The sequence below is a fragment of the Loxodonta africana genome, chromosome 1 (assembly GCF_030014295.1).
Source record: "Loxodonta africana isolate mLoxAfr1 chromosome 1, mLoxAfr1.hap2, whole genome shotgun sequence".
In the NCBI taxonomy this organism is placed as follows: Eukaryota; Metazoa; Chordata; class Mammalia; order Proboscidea; family Elephantidae; genus Loxodonta; species Loxodonta africana.
This window is the reverse complement of record NC_087342.1, coordinates 72400310-72419135: the sequence shown is the minus strand read 5'-3', so window position 1 is coordinate 72419135 and position 18826 is coordinate 72400310. Positions and strand designations below refer to the sequence as shown.

The window sequence follows — 18826 nt, the reverse complement described above, 5'->3', positions numbered from 1 at the left end:
TGTGAGAAAATTTGCTGTGGAAAGGTTTGAACCCACTACAAGTTTAATTTCTTGATCTGCATAAAGGAAGAGACAAGTTCTAGCTGGGTGGGATCTTCAGTCAGAGCTACTTGGCTTTCTTAAAGCTTATGCTACTGTGTTTCAGAAAAGAAGGTTTTGATTGTCACTTGATTTAGGAAATGTCACAGCCCTGGAGGAGGAAATGGGCAGCCTCTCAGGCTCACATATCTGTACAATCATCCTTCCCAGTGTGGCCAAGATGGATAGGTAGGGCTTCATCTGTTGACCTATTTTCCAGAGAAAGGCAGGATCAAGGTAGGAAAACCTTAAGGTAACAGGAGAAGGATAAGTTGAGGGATGGGCAGGAGAATTTTAAGACATCTTAAAGATATGGAAATCGGGGCTTTTCCTCAGAGTTAGTTTTGAAGGAAAGGTTGACAGAGAGAACACTGATACTCCAAGGTCACAATCCCTTTTGATCCCAATTATTTGTGAGGATTTTTAGGCAAAAATCACAGGAAAGGTCTTTCTTTCTCCTGGATTGTATGACAGGTTTCTTTTCTTCCTTTCCTTTCTCAGAACAATAGACAAGAATTCTGGTGAATATGCCTTTCAAATTTTGGATCTAAAATTGCCATATTGACCGCTTGTTTCCCTTCACCATAGAAATCTTATTCTGGTAATGGATTTGCTACTTTAATCTTGATCTTCCTAGATATTATCTTTTTTCCTGAGGCCTTTCTATGTGGTCAAATTATGCCCTTTTATAGGGTTGGTATGAGTCTGAATAGAATGGATGACAAAGGGTTTCTTTGTTTTTTAATAGAGTTGTTATGAATTGACTGAATGGTAATGGATTTGGTTTTGTTTGTTTGTTTGTTTTCAGTAGTGTTTCTTAGAGCACTGGTGGCCCCAGTGTTTAGTTGTTCAGCTGCTAAACAAGACGTCAGCAGTTTGAATCCTCCAGCTGCCACTTGGGAACCCTCCTGGACCATTCTACTCTGTTGGGTTTGGCTTTGGTTTTTATAGTTGGGCTTCCTGCTTTTTCCAGAAAATGCTCAATTTTTGAAGACAATTTAGGATTCTTTCATCACCTGGAATATCGGGAACCTTAGAGGAAACCCAGTTCTTTCCGGGAAGAGAACTTAGTTATCTAGTGCTACTGTAACCAAAATACCACAAGTGGGTGGCTTTAAAGAACATAAAATTATTCTCTTACAGTTTAGGAGGCTAGACGTCTGAACTCAGGGCACCAGCTCTAAGGGAAGGTTCTTTCTCTGTTGCCTCTAGGGGAAGATCCTTGTCTCAGGTTCTATACCTTCTGGGTTTCTCATTCCTTGGTACTTTGGTGATCCTCACATATGCTTCTGTCTTCCCCCATTTGTGCTGGCTTGTCTATGTGACTCTTTACATCACTCAGAAGTAATTAGGTTTAGGATACACCCTACACTGATGTGGCATCATTAACATAACCAAGAAAACCCTATTCCCAAATGGGATTACATCCATAGCTATAGGGGTCAGGACTCCAACAAGCATTGGGAGGTGGTGAGCTTAATTTAGTCTGTAACAGGAACCCTGGTGGATTCTAATCTTCATCTGTAAATCCATTTGTCTAGTCCTAAAGAGAACCTATGATACAAGCTCTGTGCCAGAGACCAGTGTTGTACAGGGAAATGGCACCTAATACAGAAATAGCTCCTATTGCTGTGGTCATGCTCTAGGTATTAATCCACCCAGGGAATTTTCTAGTCCTCATTTTCCAAATGAAGAAACATGTGAAGGATTTCCACCTCAGGCCTCATATACCACCATGTATCCAACTAAGCCAACAAACCTTTAGAGAAAGAAGCTTTCATAACCTCCAGTTGCCTTGATAGGTAAAAATCATTCCAACGACAGTGTTAGAGGACCTGGCTGGAGGAAGAGAAGACTAAATGGCATCTTCAAGGTGACAAATTTCCTGTCTCTTCCTCTGCAAGCTGAGCACACCACCTTCAGCTTCTAATCTCTTTATTTTCTTATTGTTTACTTTCTTATAACTTCACCACATTTGGAGGCATTTTTCTTGTTAGTTCTTGTCTATTTCTCCCCCCTCCCCCCACTGTGAATTAGCATGTAGCTGTACCAAGGGTGGGGAGCCCCAGTGGTGCAGTGGTTAAGAGCTCAGGCTGCTAACAGCTGTTTGAATCTACCTGCCACTCCTTGAAAACCCTATGGAGCAGTTCTTCTCTTTCTTATAGGGTTGCTATGAGTGGGAATCGACTCGATGGCAATGGATTTCTACATGAATGGGATTTTTGTGGGTTATTCACTCTTGAAATTCTTGCTCCCAGAACAGTCCCTGACACAAGATATGGACTCAAGAAATATTTGTCGGCTGAATAAATGAATGTATGACTTAAAAACAGCTTGCACCCACCTCTGCAGGTTGGGCACCATCAAAGCCGAAGTTGGGAGAGAAAGTTCTGTTTTCTTCATGAGGTAGTGAGGAAGATAAAGGATAAAACCCGGCTTGCAGTTTATTGGGGAAATCAAAACCACTTTATTCTTCCATTGTATTCAAACCCTTCATAGCCTCAACGAGTACAAAATTCAGTGAATCTTAGCGAATAATGGGGCCAGTCTTCAAATGGTTATTTGACAAGATTCGTTTGGTGCTTTTACAGTGTTGGGAGTCCCGGTGACGCAGTGGTTAAGAGTTCGGCTGCTAAAGGAAAGTCCGACATTTTGAATCCACCAGCAGCTCCTTGGAAACCCTATGTGCGAGTTCTACTCTGTCCCTGAGTGGGAGTCACCTCGATGGAAGTGTTTTTTTTGTTTTTTGTTGTTTGTTTTTTTTTATGGTTCATTCTTCTGTCGGCTGTGAAAAGAGTAATACATGCCCTTTCAAAGTCTTGAACTCAGGACCTTCAGATTATGAGATTGAGATGCTGCTGGCTTCACCAAGAGTGCACCTCTTTGAGGAAGGCTCACTGAGGAACTGAGATATACAATCTTAGTCGCCAAGAGACTGTTTGGCCAATTTCCAGTTTTCTACAATCATAATCATTGCTGTATAAAGTCACTCCATCTAAGCCAATGATAGCCGCAAGAATTCCACAACCAGGTGGTGTGAAGTCCACACCAGGTGATAGGACCCTGTGGGCTGCGCGACCTGGGACAATTGTGTCTGCCTTTTTACTCTGATGTTCCAATGATCTGGATCTTACACCCTCAGAGATCTCAATCCCCCTTTCACCTTCCACAGGCTCCTTTGTTGACATGCAACATAAGAGGAGCTCTGTTACCATTAGCTGACTGACTGACTGACTGAGTGACTGACTCAGCGACTGTCTGACTGACTGACTGAAAGAATGAATGAATGAATGAATAGTTCCCAACTTTATCTCCAGTCCATATTTCCTCCTTTACTCTATAACTCCGTTTGCATTTATGTAACTAGCTACATTTCCTTTTTAACACCCCCAACTGAACTTACAATGCTGTCTTCCATGTTTTTTTTTTCAAGATTATGCATCAGTGATTCTGCTAAGAGATTTATAATGATTGTATTCAGTCCAGTTGAATTTTGGAAACACAACTATGCATCATAATCTACACTTACCAATGAAAGGGAGGTTGGAGAGTATCCACTATGGACTTGGGCAGTGGTCTATCTCTTAGTTCAGTCTCAAAGTTCATGGAGTGTTGCTTAGGATGGGAGACACACATTCGTAGCTCTGAGGTGCATCCTGGAGTTCAGACAAATTTATAGGTTCAGACAACTCTATGGGTTAGAGTTCTTGAACTCCTGTCCTCTACAGTCTCAGAAGTACTTTCTTGTTGCTTGGGGTTCCCCATTTCAGTCCTCTAGCCAAGAAGCTGGGGCTTTATTTCCTGGGCTCTGCCCTGCACTCCTCAGGTCTGTGACTGCATTTAGGGGCGACAGGGAGGAAGAAAAGGGAGAAAAATAGGAACCCGACATGCAATGCCCTCTTGAAATCACAGCTTCCCTGAAAAAACAAATAATAAAACTCTAGATCTGTATATTGTAAGTGCCCATAAGTAATAAAACTGAAGAAGCATGCACTTAGACATCTAATTTCAAAGAGTCCAGTATTTTCTCATTTTTCAAGGGCCAAAGTCTGAAATGCAAAATTTGGAGAATGCGGGTGTCGATCCCACTACCTCTCGCATGCTAAGCGAGCGCTCTACCACTTGAGCTAATTCCCCACGTTGCTGCCTCGCTTTATCTTACTTTTATTCAGGAAACGAACTGCCGGTCCACACTCCAGCATGCACGATTTCCAGCAGTTCAGAGTACCAGGCTTTTCCAGCTCATTATAGCAGAACCATACGGATCCTTGGTGGTACAGTGCTTAAGCGGTCCGCTGATAACGGAAAGTTTTCAACACACCAGCGGCTCCGCAAGGCAAAGATTTACGGCCTTAGAAATGCTGTGGGGCGGTTCTACTCTGTCCTACAGAGTCTCCAAGGGTAGCAATCCACTGTAGGCGAATAGGTTTGGTTTTCAGTAGATTAAAGTGAAACCTAGACTCAGCCCGAAATGGCCTGGGGCAAGAGCGTCTTGACTGCTCAGTCAGCTGTTTCCTGCTGGAGAGAAGAAAAGGACGCGGTGGCAAAGCTCAGGCGCCGCCAACGTTTTATGCTTCTAATTTTCCAGAAGAGAGGACATCCCAACTAGAGTGGATCAAGCCAGAACGATCTAGCTATGTGGCACAGCTCTCTTAGGATGACCATCTGACTCTTTGAAAGGCGTGATTGTCATTTGCTCCCCGCAGCTGTGACCACCCATGAGTAGGCAACGGGACAGTCTCTCCCCGATTCTGGAAGGCAAACCAAAAAACAAAACCTACTGCGGTCCAGTCGATTCCGACTCATAGCGACCGTATAGGGCAGACTAGAACTGCCCCAGGGGCTTTGAAAGGAGCGCCTGGCGGATTCGAACTGCTTATCTTTTGGTTAGCAGCCGTACCGCTTAACCACTATGCTATTAGGGTTTCCGGAAGGTATATAGCTCCAGGTATGCCTGCTGGATTTCGAACTAAGCTCTTACATTTGTTAGGAGAGCTTGGTAACCTATAATCCGGAAACCCCTTGATTTGTGAGTTTCTTTTCTTTCTATTTTCTGAGAGATTTGGGTTCAATTCCCATTGAAGTGTGTGATGTAGAAATCGTATATCCCCATCATATTCGAGAACAGCAAAAGTCTCCACATTCTTACAGAAAGGAGCTATGGGGGTCATGAGACAAGATCATACTAGACTGAAGGATTCAAGAGTGGACCTTGAGAAATGGCGGTGAGGAGGGAACACAGGGCTGAGAGAACATTCTTTTGTGAGAAGAATACCTGTTGGACATTTCTGATCAGCGCCTGATCTCTAAAATCTACATGATACTGCAAAAACTCAACTACAAAAAGACAAATAACCCTATTAAAAAATAGGCAAAAGATATGAAGAGACACTTCACTAAAGAAGACATTCAGGTAGCTAGCAGATTCATGAGGAAATGTTCACGATCATTAGCCATTAGAGAATTGCGGATCAAAATTACAATGAGATTTCATCTTACTCCAACAAGACTGGCATTAATCCAAAAAACACAAAATAATAAATGTCGGAGAGGCTGTGGAGAGATTGGAACACTTATACACTGCTGGTGGGAAAGTCGAATGGTACAACCACTTTGCAAATCGATTTGGCACTTCCTTAAAAACTTAGAAATAGAACTACCATAAGATCCAGCAATCCCACTCCTCAGAATATATCCTAGAGAAATAAGAGCCTTTACACAAACAGATATATGCACACCCATGTTTACTGCAGCAGTGTTTGAATAGCAAAAAGATGGAAGCAACCAAGGTGCCCATCAATGGATGAATGGATAAATAAATTATGGTCTATTCACACAATGGAATACTACACATCCATAAAGAACAGTGAGGAATCTTTGAAGCGTTACATAACATGGAGGAACATGGAAGGCATTATGCTGAGTGAAATTAGTCAGTTGCAAAAGGACAAATATTGTATAAGACCACCAGTATAAGAACTTGAGAAATAGTTTAAACTGAGAAGAAAACATTCTTTTGTGGTTACAAGAGGGGGGAGGGTGGAAGGGTGGGAGAGGGGTATTCACCAATTAGTTGGCAGATAAGAACTACTTTGGGTGAAGGGAAAGACAGCACACAATACAGGGGAGGGCAGCACAACTGGACTAAGCCAAAAGCAAAGAAGATTCCTGAATAAACTGAATGCTTCCAAGGCCAGTGTAGCAGTGGCAGGGGTCTGGGGACCATGGTTTCAGGGGACATCTAAGTCAATTGGCATAATAAACTCTATTAAGAAAACATTCTCCATCCCACTTTGAAAGGTGGCGTCTGGGGTCTCAAACGCTAGCAAGCGGCCATCTAAGATGCATCAATTGGTCTCAACCCAACTGGATCAAAGGAGAATGAAGAGCACCAAGGACACAAGGAGATTAGGAGCCCAAGAGACAGAAAGGGCTGCATGAACCAGAGACTACATCATCCTGAGACCAGAAGAACTAGATGGTGCGTGGCTACAACTGATGACTACCCTGGCAGGGAACACAACAGACAACCCCTGAGGGAGCAGGAGAGCAGTTTATTTTTTTAAATTTAATAGGTCTTATTTTCAGAAGAGTTTTAAATTTACAGAAAAATAACTGGAAACTTACAAAGGCTTTCCATATACTCTGTGTCCACCCACAGTTTCTCCTGTTATTTACATTTTGTATTAGTGGGGTACTTAACTAAAGTCCATAGTTTAATTTAGGGTTCTCTCTGTGTTGTGCAGTTCTATGGGTTTTGACAAACGCATGTCATGTGTCCACTATTACAGTATTATACAGAATAGTTTTATTGCCCTAAAAATCCCCTGGGCTCTATCTTTTCATCACTCCCTCCTTCCCCCTGAATCTCTGTCATCCCCAGGTTTTTTGTTTTTGTTTTATGTCTCTGGAGTTTTGCCTTTTCTAGAATGTCTTATTGTTTGAAGCATACAATAAGTAGTTGTTTTTGTTTTTAAGGCTGGCTTAATACACTTTGTAATATGCATTTCAGTCTCCTTGATAACTTTTCATGGCTTGATAGCTCACTTCCTTGTATCACTGAAAAATATTCCATTGTATAGATTCGCCACAGTTTATCCACTCACTATTGAAGGGAATCTTAGTTACTTCCAATTGTTGGAAATTATGAATAACTCTTCTGTAAACATTCATCGGCAGAGTTTGTGTGGACATAATTTTTCAACTCATGTAGATAAATACCTAGAAGTACAATTGCTGCATCCAAGCTTTTTAAATCACCAAAAGAAAAATCAGCTTTCCATTTCTGGTTTTGCTCCTTACACTTATGTGACCTGAAGAAAATGATTTGACTCCTCTGAGTTCACACTGCTGAAAACGTCTTTGACACGTGGAAGTTCCTGGCAGGCCTGGATGGCCTGGAAACTGAAGTAGGGCTGTGACACTTAGGGCTTTGCCTCTAAAAAATGGACTGACAGGGTGTAATGGTAGTGCATGCACTTTGCCTGAGAGACGTAGGGGCATGTAGGCCAGCTGTTATAGATTGAAGTGTGTCCCCCAAAACTATGTGTTATAATCCTAACCTCTATAACTGTGGTTATAACCCCACTTTGGAATGGGTTATCTTTGATAGTTAATGAGACAGAATTAGAGCCCTGGTGGCACAGTGGTTAAGAGGTACAGCAAGCTATGGCTGCTAATCAAAAGGTGGGCAGTTCAAATCCACCAGTTGCTCCTTGGGAACCGTATGGAGCACTCCACTCTGTCCTATTGGGTTGTGTAAGGTGTGTCTTAAATCAGTCCCTTTTGAGATATAAAAGAAATCTCTTCTGAGATATAAAAGAGATTAAACAAGCAAGAGATGGGGGAAGAGAGGTGTCAAGTCACTTGAAGATTGTCCAGTAGCAAAAGTCAGAAGGGACAGGACCTCCTTCAGAGCCAATAGATGGAGAGAGACCCTAGAGCTGGTGGTGCTCTGAATTCAGACTTCTAGCCTCATAAACTGTGGGAAAATAAATTTTTGTTTGTTACAGCCATCCACTTGTGGTACTTCTGTTACAGAAGCACTACTTAAGTCACACACAGGGCTTCTCTCCACTTTCCACCTTCCTTTCCCTTACTTGTAGTAGAGAGCTCTGCTCTCCAGATGAGAACCACAGAGCTTCTCACCTGTGACAGCAGGTTCAAATCTTGGTAACAATTCGCAATAGGTCTTTTTGCTTTTTCTTTATGGACACATAGAGAATGCGGCTGAAAATGACTCGACAAGCGTTCCAAGTCAGGGGCTGTAATAAGTGGAGGAACCAGGAAGAAGCAGTGAGGAAGGAATCCTGAGCAGCCAGGATCCTCAGAGAGGAAGAAATTCACCAGGCTGTGCTGGGCATTTTGCCTGGAGGATAGATGGTACATCTCAGAAGGTAGGAGCTTGAACATCACCCCTATTCTCCAGACTGAGAGAAGCCAATTTCAATGGTGATGAGAAGGGATCTCTGCTAAGAGAGACAGATTTATGTGGAGATTTAGTCCAGCCAATAAGGAAGACCAATGCCTGGCCGGTAAAAGGGCCAGATGCAGGAGAGAATGCACAGGGCAGCACATGAAAAAGGATTTTAGAAAACTAAAGAGTCAGGGAAGGTAAGGATGTGAAACAAAATGAAATTCACATACAGAACTCTGGCAGGCAGAGTGGGAACTGTGGGCACTGTGGCAGTTAACGCGATCAAGATCATACAGGTCCCTGGGCGATGAAGTCGCCGCTCACCCCCTGCTTCTCCTACTTCAAGGTTATTTTTACACCGTCTAGCGTCTTTTTTTTTTAGCGTCGGTTCAAACCCCACCCCCCACCCCCTGTGCGCCGCAGGGGAGAAAGATGTGGCAACCTGCTTCCTAAAGTTTACAGCCTTGGAAACCCTATGGGGCAGTTCTGCTCTATCCTATAGGTTCGCTGAGTCAGAACTGACTGCACCGCAAAGGGAGGGTTTGAGCTTCTGTCTTTTTCAATTTGTAGCTGTAGCTCGTTTTGGGGTGAAGTTGGACGGTTGAATTTAGAAGGAAATGAAACAGAATTCGTGGAAGATTCCGTGTTAAATCTCAGGAAAGAGAGTTAAAACAAAGAGCCAAGAGTTCACAAAATGGGAGACTTTTTCATGCAAAATGGGCTGGTAAAGAAGGTACTATTTTTGTGGATTTGTGCCAGATTCAAATTTTGTTCCTGTAAATCTTATTTAGCCTTCCTCACTTTTCTCTAACCTGTCTCTCCAGGTTTGTGGTGCTAGAAGGAGATTTTTATTTCATTCCTTGTAAATCCTTACCAGCCTCCCTTGCTGCCCCTGACCCTTCTGGCTGAGGAGTGATAACCGCAGGAAGTCCCAGCAACTAGGAGGGCCTCCTCATTAAAAAAGCGGTTTCTGAAATTTTTTTTTAAAAATGCATGTGTATCATATGTAACACTGCGGAAAACCTGCTTTCCCCGCAAAACAAGAAGGTAAACTCTCAGACTAGCCAGAGATAGGACCCGGAATCTTCTGATCTTTAGTAAGATGCCTTATCCATTTCTCCAGGGCTTTGAAAGGCGGTGTCTTTAGCAGCATTGTTACTTAAATTTCTTGAGTTTTGCACTTTTCTATCATCTATTTCAGGCTGTGACTGATGTCCACTTGGCCTCCCTCCCACTGTTTGCACCCAGGCTTCCTAGCTGAGTTGTTGAGTGCCTTAGAGTGGTTCCAACTCACAGAGACCCTATAGGACAGAGTAGAACTGCCCCATAGGGGTTCCACCACTGTAATCTCTAAGGGAGCAAATTGCCAGGTCTTTTCTCCAGGAGTTGCTGGTACGTTTCAGCCTAACAAATGACCTTTCCTTTCGATTAACAGTGCAGTGCTTAATTGTAAGAGAAGGTAAAAATCCATAGCCTACCTTTGAGCCTCATTAATTCAATTTACTTCTGACCTCAGGTCCTTAGCCTCATGGTGAGGGCCCTGGAAACAGCAGATAATGGAGGAAGATTTTAGGTTCAGCTGTCCTAGGAAGGAAAACAAACAAAAACAAAAGTAAACCAAAAACCAGCTATCAGGGACTAATGTGAACAAATGGAAAACCTGAAAGGCTCACAAACTGAATGAGCTATTAATTCTTTCTCCAGTATGGGTTGTGTTCCTTCCTGTACTCTCAGGGCCCAGGCACACACCTCAATTGTAGCATTTTTCACCCTGTGGTGTAAACAACTGCTTACTCAGTTGTCTTCCCACTAGATTGTAAATTCCTTGAGGGCAGCACCCTCAGTGTCTACCATAACTAATTTTACATTAAAATTCTATATGCATGAGTGGTGGATTATATAAGAAAAATATATGAGGAATCAGGAAAGGGTGTAATTTGTGATCTAGGTGGTTATCACCGATCTGAGATCCCACACTATGCCAACTCACATAAACTCACATATATAAAGGGAAAATCAGTGAACTTCTATATACAGGAAACCAAAGAACCAAACCCATTGCCCTCAAGTCGATTCCAATTTATAGTGACCCTGCAGGACAGGGTCACTTAAAGAGTTTCCAAGCCTGTATGAAAGCAGACTCCCACTTCCTTCTCTCATTGAATGGTTGGTGGGTTTGAACTGCTGACATTTGAGTTTTTCACCATCAGGATTCCTTCTATATATAGTAGCTGTATCCTAATTTCATGAATATAGCTTTGAAGTGTGGCTGTTTAAACTCCCGAGGGCTGGATGGAGATGGGACTGGGCAGGTGTCCAGTAAGTCTAGATATAGTGACAGTGGGACAGAAGGGTTGGGCTAGAGTTAGTGGCTGACAGCCCTCCCAAGTAAAGAGAATACCTGGTCTGTAAGTATGAAAGAAAAAGCTTAGTGAGCCAAGTGCACAATAGACTTACATTTCTCATATTATTTATGGGGTTGGATTTGAGTTTTTCACATTGCCAGTAATCAGAAGGATTTAGAACATAAGGCATATAAAATATAATTATGAAAAATCTAGCCCAAAGACCTTTCCCCAGTAACAGGAAGCTTTTAGCGAGAGCTCTACAACAATTAAAACAATACTCAGCTGGGTTAAACAAAGTGGATTTATATCACACATAAGAATAAATCCAGAGGGTAGGGCGGCTACATGGCTGGTTAATTCAGCAGGTCCCTGATGCCATCAGCACTCAGGTTCTTTGACTCTTTGCACTCTGCCATCTTAAACATCTGAGTCTCGTATTCCAGCTGTTCCCTGTGCAGTACTTTAAACTTTTACAATTTCAGACGTAGTCTAGAAGGAAAACAAACCTCTGTGTTTCGTAATTTGAGGACAACCTCTTCTGTAAGCTTCCCAGTCTCATTTACTATAGTTATATCACATACCCTTATCTAAACTTAACTGCCACTAAGATGGGAACCTCTATGATTAACAACAACAAAAACCTGAAACCCGTTGCCATGGAGTCAATTCTAATTCATAGCAACCCTAAAGGACAGAGAGGAACTGCCCCACAGGATTTCCAAGGAGTGCCTGGTAGATTGGAACTGGCAACCTTTTGGTAGCGGCTGAGCTCTTAACCACTAAGCCACTAGTATTTCTATGATTAACAAGCTTGATCGTAATTCAGGCTCTGGATCTGAGAATGGTATCCACCACCTCCAAGCACAGGGCAGTACAGATGTGGCTATGTGAAGAAAGTCATTTTTCTGTTTTCAAGGGGGCCTGGTGGGTGGTGGTAGTGGCTGACTGTGGTGTAGACAAGCAGTAGTGGCTGCTACGTCCTACTGCATCTCCACATTGGAAATAAAATGTTTGCTTTTGATTTTTTTTTCTGAAAGTATTTTGAGACTTCTATTAATTAATCCATATGAGGCCATAACTAGATTTCCAGATCTAACCATCTAATCATTTGATCTAGAGCTTTCATTCAATACTAATGATGAGAAAAAATGGCATTAATTCTATGTGCTGACATACTGACATGAATGAGGACTGTATACGTTTGGCTATCAGTAATACAACCAAGGAGCAGAGTGGCGCAGCGGAAGTGTGCTGGGCCCATAACCCAGAAGTCGATGGATCGAAACCATCCTCTGCTATTTTAGTGGAGCCCTGGTGACACAGTGCCTTAAAACCTTGGCTGCTAACCAAAAGGTTGCCACTTCCAATTTACCAGCTTCTCCTTGGAAACCCTAGGGGGCAGGTCTACTCTGTCCTTTAGGGCCACTATGAGTCAGAATGGACTTAATGGCAGCCAGTTATTAGTAATATGGTAGCATACTTCTCAGATCTTTAGGACTACTTGGTAAAATGACATTGTGGCTTCTCAAAAAGAAGTGCTGAGTACTAACGTGTGCATGATGGTGTGGAGACTTGAAGCTCAACTGAAATATTTGCCTCAATCTGCTCTGTAGAACAGGGCAGTAGTCTTAAATTCCTAACTCTGAAAATTAGTCATGTGTGCACTCAAATTTATCTATAAAAGATCTAACTTGCAGTGGTTTCCAGGCTTATTTTTGAAGATTCCTTAATAACCACAATTTGTTCATCCCCAATATAACCATATATTCGATGTTCCTATCATTGTTCACATAACAGTAACTTGACATGAAGAAAAAAGAGTTCAGCTCTTACCGCTCCGATGAAGGCTAGGATGTCCAGGGCCTTGTTCTCCTGGCCCAAGAGGGGATCGGGTCTGCACCCCACTCCTGAAGGTGCACCCTGGAGGTGGCCGCCGGGGCAGGGCTATGTTTGTCAGAGCTCGGATCTACTCTCGCTGGCCGGTCCACTCTAGCTCCCACGTGCCCACCACGTAGGAGCTGGGCCGCATGGGCGATCCCAGTGTCTGGACCTGCACCCACCAGCCCATCCTGCAGGGTGTCACTTCCTCTTTCGGGGAATGCATACAGTGCACCTGATCCAACCTGTCCTAGAATTCCAGGCAGGACTGGCTTAAGAGGCTGCAGTGACCCCTGGGCCTCTGTTGATTGTTTCGTTTCTTTTTAATCATGGTGAAAATTTACACAACAGAACATAAAAGGATTCAACATTTCTACATGTGTAATTCAGGGATGTTATGTTCTTAGAGTTCTGTAACTATTTTCACTATCCTTTTCTAAAATATCCCACCACCATTAACATGAACTCAGTGTCCCCTGAGCAAAAACTCCCCCCTTCCAGTTCTCTCCCGTCCTTAGAACTAATAATCTTTGGTTTCTATTTAATTGAAAGGAAAAAAAGCTTTAAACAAAAAGCTTCACATGCTAAATACATTCCTTGGTGATGTCAAGCGAAGTAAAAATTTTCATACGCTCTGAAGCCTCAGCATTCCCCTGATCATCTATATCTTTAAATCACATCCTTCCCACCCTACTCTCCACACCCCTTAGTCTTCTACTCTCAAAGTAAGCAGCTTACCTTTTCTGTAGGTTTTTTTCTTTTAACCCTTTCTTCTCTACTTTCCAGGAGTATTCTCTTTTAACTTTCATCTTTTGATTACACTCTGTTTTCTATAGCTCTTTTTCACCCAGAGGCTCTTCCTAGCCTTCTGCTCAAATTAGAACTTTATGATCTCTTCTTGTCTCCCCATTGGCAGGGGCATTTAATGACATCATAAGTGTGTGAACTCAACACCACAACAGGAACATGGGATCTACCCTGCTGCCTCTGTCATTTAAAAAACCTGCCATCCCCCATAGTCTCCACCCACCAAGGCCTTTGTTTCCTTGGGCACATGTGTACCTCAAAAGTTATGGCTGTGCCCTTAGCTCTAACTTGTAAAGGAAAAGTACTGCATTACTGTATCAAATCAAAAGACACCTGAGAAAGAATATGGGCTAATCAGAGAAATAACTGAGAAGATGTGAATGGAAACTGGTTTCGTGTTGAGGGTACGATGGAACATACTACACCTTCAACACTCTTCTCTCAATGGTACTGATATATGTAATTCTTTTTGACCCTAATTCCTACTGAGCTCAGTGGGCAGCACATCCGTCTCATAATCTGAAGGTCCTGAGCCTCAGAGACAGCAGTCTATTTTCTTGCTCTACAAGGTATTTTTTTTTTTTTTTTGTCACACGTTTGTCAGTTTGTCCTATTGTGGGTGCTTGTGTGTTGCTTTGATGCTGGAAGCTATGCCACTGGTATTCAGATACCAGCAGGGTCACCCACGGAGGACAGGTTTCAGCTGAGCTTCTAGACTAAGACAGACTAGGAAGAAGGACCCAGCAGCCTACTTCTGAAAAGAATTAGCCAGTGAAAACCTTATGAATAGCAGCAGAACACTGTCTGATATAGTGCAGGTAGATGAGCCCCCCAGTTGGAAGGCACTCAAAAGACAACTGGGGAAGAGATGCCTCCTCAAAGTAGAGTTGACCTTAATGACATGGATGGAGTAAAGCTTTCAGGACCTTCACTTGCTGATGTGGTATGAATCAAAATGAGAAGAAACAGGTGCGAACAGCCGTTATATTCGCAACCTGGAATGTACGAAGTTTGAATCTAGGAAAATTAGAAATCGTCAAAAAGGAAATGGAATGCATAAACATAGATATCCTAGGCATTACTGAGCTGAAACGAACTGGTGCAGGCCATTCTGAATTCGACAATCATATAGTGTACTATGATGGGAATGACAACTTGAAGATGAATAGTGTCGCATTCATTCTCAAAAAGAACGTCTCGAGATCTACCTTAAAGAACAACACTGTCAGTGACAGGATAATATCCATACGCCTACAAGGAAGACCAATTAATACGACTATTATTCAAATTTAGGCACCAACCACTAAGGTTAAAAATGAAGAAACTGAATATATTTATCAGCTTCTGAAGTCTGAAATTGATCGAATATGCAATCAGGATGCATTGATAATTACTGGTGATTAGAACGGGGAAGTTGGAAACAAAGAAGAAGGATCGGTAGTTGGAAAACATGGCCTTGGTGATAGAAACAATGCCGGAGAAAGAATGATAGAATTTTTCAAAACTAACAACTTCTTCATTGGAAATACCTTTTTCACCAACTTAAACAGCAACTATATACATGGACCTCACCAGATGGAATACACAGGAATCAAATCGACTACGTCTGTGGAAAGAGAGGATGGAAAAGCTCAAGATCATCAGTCAGAACAAGGGCAGGGGCCAACTGTGGAACAGACCATCCATCGCTCATATGCAAGTTCAAGCTGAAACTGAAGAAAATCAGAGCAAATCCACGAAAGCCAAAATATGACCTTAAGCATATCCTGCGTGAATTTATAGATCATCTCAAGAATAGATCTGACACTTTCAACACTAATGACCTAAGACCAGATAAGTTGTGGAATGACATCAAGGACATCATACATGAAGAAAGCAAGAGGTCATTGAAAAGACAGGAAACAGAGAAAAGACCAAGATGGATGTCAGAGGAAACTCTGAAACATGCTCTCGTTCATTGAGCAGCTAAAGCAAAAGGAAGAAATGATGAAGTAAAAGAACTGAATGGAAGATTTCAAAGGGTGACTGGAAAAGAAAAAGCAAGTATTGTAACGACATGTGCAAAGAGCTGGAGATAGAAAATGAAAAGGGAAAAACACGCTTGGCCTTTCTTAAGCTGAAAGAACTGAAGAAAGAATTCAAGCCTCAATAAGCAATAGTGAAGGATTCTATGGGGAAAATACTAAAAGACACAGGAACCATCAAAAGAAGAGGGAAGGAATACGAAGAGTCGTTATATCCAAAGGAATTAGTTGACGTTCAACCGTTTCAAGAAAAAAAAAAAAAATAGCATATTATTAGGAACCAATGGTACTGAAGGAAGAAGTCCAAGTTACACTGAAAGCTTTGGTGAAATACAAGGCTCCAGGAATTGACGGAATATCAATTGAGATGTTTCAACAAATGGATGCAGTGCTGGAAGTGCTCATTTGCCTGTGCCAAGAAATATGGAAGACAGTGTGCTGGCCAACCGACTGGAAGAGATCCATATTTATGCCTATTCTCAGGAAAGGTGATCCAACCAAATGCGGAAATTATTGAACATTATCATTAATATCATATGCAAGCAAAATTTTGCTGACAATCATTCAAAAGTGGCTACAGCCGTGTATCGACAGGGAATGGCAAGAAATTCAGGCTGGATTCAGAAGAGGACATGGAACCAGGGATATCATTGCTGATGTCAGATGGATCCTGGATGAAAGCAGAGAATACCAGAAGGATGTTTAAAAACCCAGTGCCGTCAAGTTGACTCCGACTCATGGCGAACCTATAGGATAGAGTTTACCTGTGCTTTATTGACTATGCAGGGGCGTTCGACTGTGTGGACCGTAACACATTATGGATAATATAGCGAAAACAGGAATTCCAGAACACTTAATTGTGCTCATGAGGAACTTGTACATAAATCAAGAGGCAGTTGTTTGGACAGAACAAGGAGATACTGAGTGGGTTAAAGTCAGGAAAGGTGTACATCTGGGTTGTATGCTTTCAATGTACCTATTCAATCTGTATGCTGAGCAAATAATCCGAGAGGCTGGACTACAGGAAGAAGAACGGGGCATCAGGATTGAAGGAAGACTGATTAAAAACCTGTGCTATGCAGATGACACAATTTAGCTTGGTGAAAGTGAAGAAGACTTGAAGCCCTTACTAATGAAGATCAAAGACCAAAGCCTTCAGTATGGATTACACCTCAACAAAAAGAAAACAAAAATCCTCACAACTGGACCAGTGAGCAACATTATGATAAATGCAGAAAAGATTGAAGTTGTCAAGGATTTCATTTTCCTTGGATCCATAATCAACACCCATGGAAGCAGCAGTCAAGATATCAAAAGATGCATTGTATCCAGCAAACCTGCTGCAAAGGACCTCTTTGAAGTGTTGAAAAGCAAAGATGTCACCTTGAAGACTAAGGTGCACCTGACCCAAGCCATGGTACTTTCAATTGCATGGTATGCATGTGAAAGCTGGACAATGAATAAGGAAGACTGAAGAAGAATTAACACCTTTGAATGGTGGTATTGGCAAAGAATATGGACTGCCAAAATCACAAATTTGTCTTGGAAGAAGTACAACCAGAATGCTCCTTGGAAGCAAGGTTGGCAAGACTTGTGTCTCACGTACATTGGACATATTATCAGGAGGGATTAGCCCCTGGAGAAGGACATCATGCTTGGTAAAGTACAGGGTCAGCGGAAAAGAGGAAAACCCTCAAAGAGGTAGACTGACACAGTGACTGCAACAAAGGGCTCAAGCATAACAATGATCGTAAGGATTGTGCAGGACCTGGCAGTGTTTCTTTCTGTTGTGCACAAGGTTGCTATGAGTCGGAACCGACTCACCGGCACTTAACAACAACGACAGCAAGTTTTCTATGTTCCTTATACTTCTTTCCTGGCACTTCTGTGGATGATAATCACAATTCCCTTTGGAGATAAAATATTCAGACCATTCTTAGATAGCTATACTTACTTTCAGTTGGGATGGATCTCTTCTTTTCTAAAGTATCGAAAAACGAAAGCGTCAGGGCCACAATATTCCCAGGGTAACAGTGTCTATCTGGGCCCACATTTGACCAGAGCTCCCAGCTTTGCAGAGGATGTTTCCTGAGAGGCTCAGGAGACGCTCCACCCTCAGTCCCATTCTGGATCCACCAAGGCCATGGCGGTGGAGCTCGCAGACACCCGCAGAATTCTGCAAAAGCATAAAACTTTAATTCCCAAAATATAGAGTTTTCCAAAATATCCAACAGTGCCGGAGTCAGCTGAAATTGTACCTGGCTCCCTTAAAATTTTCCAGCTTTGCTCCTCTGTTCTGCCTCGGTCTGTAACAGTGACTTCTAATTGACTACCTCAGAGCTTTATGCTTGAATGCAGATGAAGAAAACATTGTCTTTTTTTTTATTTTAATCTTTCTGTTTTTAATTTTATGAGCAACATTAGACATCTTTGAAATGTAGTAAACTTGATCTTTTTTTTTTCTCTCCCATATAGTTCCACATATGACAGGACTTGGCAACGTCTTGACCCACACTCCGACTTAATTCATGAGGAAAAACTAGGGAAGAGCAAAGGGAAGGGAACCCTGACCAGGCTGTGATGCACAAAGAGGAAGAAGGGCCTCCACTTCACTTTCCTTCCAGAACTCTTTTATCCTTGCAGTAGCCTTGACTTGGTCCCTACTTCTCTGCACCCAGGGGAGCAGCCTGATTAAATATCACTTAGCATTTCAAGAAATTGTCCTACCACACGTTTTAATGCAGTACCTCAGCATCCACTAATGATACCTTTTCCTTGAAAGAGCAAAGGAGCAAAGAAACTTGGGCTTAGTCCGTCTTTTTTTTATTTGACTGATGATTGAATTTTTTTTCCCCAAGAGACCAAGCCAGTATTGTTATTTTCTAATTAATGAATTACCACACTTACCTTTACTGTTTATTCTTCCTGCTTCCTTCAGGATTTCTTTTTTCTGATTCCATTTGTTGAATACATTGCTCATTTAATCATTTGTATTTCAAAAGTATTTAAGACTAGAATCTAAAATCTAAGAAATATTATGAATAACGCTATAAAATTTTTCAGCACGTCATTTTCATTATTTTCAAAGTAGCCTGATAACTTACTTTAATGATTTTTTAATATATGCATTAAGAATTAATATTTTATTGATATACAATTTAGGTTTTTAGTTTCTTCTTAATACAATTTTCTATTTTCATTTTTTTATATTTTATAAATTAACATGTATGCATATAATTTCATAGAAAGGAATAGAAGTTATCACCTTCATTTTT

General features: G+C 41.9%; 1 non-coding gene across 1 annotated transcript; it reads right to left on the bottom strand.

Annotated features, from left to right (window-relative positions):
• Positions 1-4142: 4142 nt before the first annotated feature.
• On the bottom strand, positions 4143-4215 carry TRNAA-AGC (transfer RNA alanine (anticodon AGC)). The gene has a single exon. It is a non-coding gene; the product is annotated as a tRNA-Ala (tRNA).
• Between the last annotated feature and the right edge of the window lie 14611 nt (positions 4216-18826).